The following is a 6,000-nucleotide window of genomic DNA, read 5'->3' as shown; positions in this document are numbered from 1 at the left end:
TTTAGTATAATCAATTTTCCACACCTCATCAGTAATATTCCACTCTCACCTGCTTATGGGGTATACATTTCCCAGCTTATTCGATATGCAAGAGCATGCAGTTCATATGGTGATTTTATAGAGAGACATGGCCATCTCTCTTACAAACTGTTAAATCAAGGTTACACCAGAGCAAGACTTGTCTCTACATTCAAACGCTTTTTTGGCAGGTATTGCAAGCTGGTAGATAAATACAATATCTCTCTTTGACAAATGATCACTGATGGCATCGGTGACATGGGGCCTTAGTTTGTGACCACTACCTATCTGACTTACAGATTGATATATGGCGGGTGCCAATTGTGGGGCAGGATGCGCTTACTATTTTCAAACACCTGACATCACTTCTTGGTCTTTTGGCCAGAGGTCCATATATCTTTCTTTCATGAATTTGACTTTGTTTGTGTACCATCTATTTACTGTCTGTTCAGTGCTGTTTTGTGTCTATGTTTACAACTATTGTATTACAAATTTTGACCTAGTGTTATTGGATTATGGATTGGTATGATTGCGATTATTGGAACATTCCACTCAACAAAGAATCGCAACTTCTCACAACGTTCATACTGTTTTACACGATTGCCTTTTGGGTTGATATCTGCTCAAGACGTGTTTCAAGTCGAACTTGATCAAATCTGTGGACCGATCGACAACTTGTGGCTGCTGAAACCAGAAAGCAGCATGACTTGGCAACTCAAAATCTTATGACAGCATGCAGACAGAAGAATGTCAAACTAAACGGCGAAAAGTGTCACTTCAACATGGACAGAGTCAAACTGTTCGAACACATCCTCAGCAAAGATGGTATAGCGCCTGACCCTTCTAAGGTGGAAGCTATCCAGAAGCTCAAAGCACAAAAAAACAAACAAGAGCTGCAGTCACTCCTCGGACTTGTGAACTACTTATCAAAGTTTGTGAAACTGAGCCAACTGACTGAACCCCTCTGAAGACTACTTCAGAAAGATGTTGTCTTCACCTGGTCTGAGAGCCATGACCAAGCACTGCTTAGAATAAAACAAGCCATTGCCCAAGCACCAGTACTTGCTTACTTCGATTCAAGCAAAGAAATTGTGATTCAGTGTGATTCGTCGAACAAAGGTCTTGGTGCTGCAATACTGCAAGACGGTAAACCAATTCACTTTGCATCGAAGGCTCTAACTCCTGCTGAGTCTAACTACAGCAATATAGAACGAGAAATGTTAGCTGTCGTCTGGGCAACAAGGTACTTCAAACACTACGTCTTCAGTAGACATTTTGTCATTCACACTGATCACAAATCGCTAGAAGCCATAACAAAGAAGCAAATCTGTAAGATGCCAGCCAGACTGCAGAGACTTATCCTGCAAATACAAGCATACAACTATGACATCCAATACGTATCAGGTCAAGATGCACCACTTGCCGACTGCCTCTCCAGATGCATAGACATTAGACAGACAACATTTCAGATACATGATGTTGATGTACATGTTCATGATTATCTCCACAATGAACCGTTCATCATTGATCGCATCAGAGAACTTACTGCTTCCAATCCAGTTCTCCACTCCTTAAGCAATACATCACCAATGGATGGCCACAAGAGAAAAACCAATGCAATGAAACGGCCCATGCATACTGGCAGCATCGCTCAGAACTAGCTATTTACAATGGTGTAGTATTGAAGGGCCACAGAATTGTCATACCGACAATGTTGAGACAGAAGATACTCCAAGTACTTCACAAACAACACCAAGGTGTAGAGAAAACCCAACTACGAGCCCGACAATCAGTATACTGGCCTGGGCTGAATACAGACATTGAAAATATGATACATGACTGTAATCAGTGCCAGTCTCATCAGAGAAGCCAAACCAAGATTCCAGTACAGACCATTCACAGCTCTGAAGCCATGCAAATGATTGGTATTGACATATTTGAGTTTGAATCGTCTAAATACCTACTCGCTGTTGACTACCACACAGGGTTTGTTTGGGCGAACAAACTACATAAAACAAAGAGTTCATCAGTTATCAGTAAATTGGACAACACTTCTCTAATTTCGGCTACCCAGAAAAACTAATATCAGATAACGGTCCACAACTTAACAAGCGATGAATACCACGAGTATTGCCAATCCCATGAGATAAACTACTCTACCAGTGCACCCCATCATCAACAAGCCAATGGGAGGGCAGAGAAAAACATAGGTACAGTCAAAAGCATGCTGAAGAAATCACTTCAGAAGGGCGAGGAAACCTTGAGAGAGATCCTGACAACATTCCGGGATACACCCATCACAGCTGACACAGCTTTCGTCAACTCGATATGGGCACTGATTTTAAGTTCATCATGTTCCTCCAAAAATGATAACATTTGTATTCCGGTAATTTCTGGTGATCGCTTTGGTTGATTTGATGAGAAATATTTCTCTTCTGGTGTCGGCAAGATTTGAAAATGTGAATCTCTTTTTAGATTTTGGAAAAAAGAATTGAAAGTCTGGTGATCAATAGATGTGACTGCATAAGCTTCGTTGTGATGAGTATTTTGTAACATTTTTACAAGATTACTTAGAACTTCCTTGCTACAGCCAAGAATACTGGGTGGTAGATTGTCACATGGCCAGAGATTTGTGATGTAATACTTAGCTGTTGCAAACACATTATCCTTGATGTTTAAAGAGGCATCAGATGTCACCAGTGCAAATCCTACCACAATTTTAATATTTGCTCGTTGTGCCAGATTTTTCAAATTTTCAAAATAAGATTCATGAGAGAGTAGCCATTTACGACAAGGTTTGTCTTTTTCCACCCACTCTAAAGCCCCTCTCAGTTTTGGGGGAACTAATGTGACATTTAATTTCCTTGCATCTTTGTCTTCCTCTTCTGAAACATTCAAAACAGTGCAATAAATGACAAAACCTAACGAATTGAAAAGTCGGGCAAGAAGGCGTACAGCAGCTGGAATACCACCCTGGAATGGAGATCCCCACCTGTCACTGATTATCAAGACAGCAGGCTTAGGATTGAGTTTTGTCTGGAGATGATCCATTGATTGGCTATATGCATGCATGCATGCATGCATGCATGCATGCATGCACACATACATACATACATACATACATACATACATACATACATACATACATACATACATACATACATACATACATACATACATACATACATACATACATACATACATACATACATACATACATACATACATACATACATACATACATACATACATACATACATACATACATACACACAGACGACATGTAAATGAGATGCAAATGAAATGATTCACCTTATACGATTAGCTCTCTTTGGTATACCAAATGAGAGCTAAAAATGTAAACTTTCGACTGCATTCTCTTTTCAATACTAACTGTAATGAATCATAGAAAGCCACTTTTTCAGTTACTAAATGTAAAGAAAATTCACAAATGCCAGATTTTGATTAAGTTCAGTAGGGAATATACCAGTAGGTCATACACTGAAAAACAGAGAGAATTATTTGTGTTTTCAAGAACAGCCAGGAGAGGAAATGCTGCACAAGGAACGATAAATTTAAGTCACCTGACTTGGAGCAGTGCCAAAGCTTTATCTGGAACATTTTTTAAATTATTTTCTTTGAAATCTGATATGTTTATGTGTATTAATCTCTTAAGTTTGTTCATTTATTATTCTATTTTTCACTCAATATTTATTTTAAGGTGGAGCTGCATGTAGCCAACAGTTTTTTTATAAGCAATATTTCTCATTAAAGTTGACAAGAAAACCCTTCATACTATATATTTTCAAAAAGCAGAGACTCTATAGTTTAATATGGTGGAAATGGTTTACTCGAAGGATGAAGTGGGTATATATTTCGGGTAAAAAACCTCAATTCTCATATTAATGATAACATTTAAGTCAAAAACTTTACACTAGTTTCTGAAATGTAATACTTCACTTGAAAGAAGAGTACATGTCAAAAAAACGACTATTTTATTAATGCATTATCTATCCTCACTCTAAAATGGCAGGCGGTGAAAAGACTGGCACTAAAAAAGTGATTAAAATCATAGTTAACAAAATTGAAATGTCACTTATTCAAAATGTAAGAATTTTATTGTCAAACAAAATAGCCATTTTGTTATAAAGCATTTAAAGAACATATTGTAAAAATTTCAGAAATTTGACCCAGTCAGAGTGGAGTTAATTTGTTGTGGGTTCAAATCCGACTGAAAACTAGCCGTATTCTTTGTAAAGTTTGAAATTAGGAGAAAAAGAAGCCAGGAACCGGGTGATTTGCACACATTTGTATAAGTTAGCACTTTGTCATTCATCACACAATAAATTAAGACTTCTTCATCATGCAATTCATGACAAGCTAAAAGGTGAACCCACCCAATATGTTTATCTTGGGTCAACAAATTAATTAAAATTGAATGAATATTTGCAAAAAAAGTGATTTTTGAGCAAAATACACTGTGTTGGGTCCCCCTTTAACAATTAAAATAACAATAAAAATACACTTTATGGAAGTCAACTTGAATAAACTAACATGTGTTTCAGAGATCGGTTAATTATAGCAGACAGTCTTAGGTTGCTCTGTGATATCATTAATAGAAAACATCAAATTTTATTTCATCAACAACGTTAATATGTGATACTGATTAATGGATGTTACAATACATTCAGGTTGATTATTGAAGTTACAATTAATGAGTTAGTTATAATAGTTTGATAATCTACAAGTCATACACAAACTTTGAACTTTGAAGACCTACAATTTCGCAGTATGATAACTGAACAATATTTGTGATAATATATAACTGCCTTTAGCCAGAGGGATAAATACGTTTTGTTGATTACGAGATTTAGCACTCAATTTAAATGTGATCTACATAATGTATAAAATTTCAGGAAAGAATTTACAATTATAGTTCCACAAATCATGACAGAAGAGGTATAGGGAAATTGCAGATATATTCTTCCTTCAAAGATTTCCAGATAAAGTGAATGCAAATCTTTGAAATGTATATTGAAGGATGTACGTGCTTGATAGTATTATACCCTAACACAGAAGCTTGTGGTCCAGTCACTGTGAAGGCCATACTGTATACACAAAAAAGATTGCCCAATCTTTCTTGAGCATGTGTCCTTCGCAGTGTATCGAACCTCAAGTGATTGTGTAACCAGAATAAGCCATACTGTGCGTCGTCACTTATGTAGACAAAGAGCCTGTGACGCAAGAACATTTTTTGATTTACACATAAAGATATGTCTACATTTCTACAGTTCCTCAAATTAACACTCTATGTCCAGAAATATGTTTGTTTAAGGGTATGTGCACATTATTTGATAGAGAACATATTAATTAACCATCATGATTATTGTACAGACGTCTTCTACAATTTCACAAAATTAAGCTCAGCCAACCATAAAATGGCTGCAAAACTATCAAAAGAGACTAATGTATACTTACCAAATGTAGCTATCGCACATACATACTGGTATACTGGGTATACTGGGTACATCTGCTACCATCCACAGTCACACTTTGGATTTCTTGGTTGAAAGACAAAACTGGCATACAGAAATAAACGAACACAGTGAGCAGCTTTATAGGTTTTGAGGTAAATATGGCGACGAGAATGCGACAAACAATATCTGCATCACATGACTTGGAACTTGGTCAAAGGTCAATCAGCACCAAATATAACAACACATGGCTTGGGTTTGAGTGTATGTCTGACCTATTTAGCATACTAACGTCAGTTTACTTTATTAGCATTTTAACCAGTTTACCATATTTTTAGGATATTGTCATTGAGTTTTGGAGATCAATAAATCCCTCATAGCCATACTAGGTCTGAAGTATAAATGTACCACAGGATTTCAGGCAAAAAACAGTGTGTTTATTCTAAAGGAAGTAATAGCTATGAGGCTTAGACAAATTTTTCCAACGTTGCCTTGCCCATAAGACCAA

The sequence above is a fragment of the Ptychodera flava genome, chromosome 1 (assembly GCF_041260155.1).
Source record: "Ptychodera flava strain L36383 chromosome 1, AS_Pfla_20210202, whole genome shotgun sequence".
Classification (NCBI taxonomy): domain Eukaryota; kingdom Metazoa; phylum Hemichordata; class Enteropneusta; family Ptychoderidae; genus Ptychodera; species Ptychodera flava.
This window is presented reverse-complemented; position numbering follows the sequence as displayed.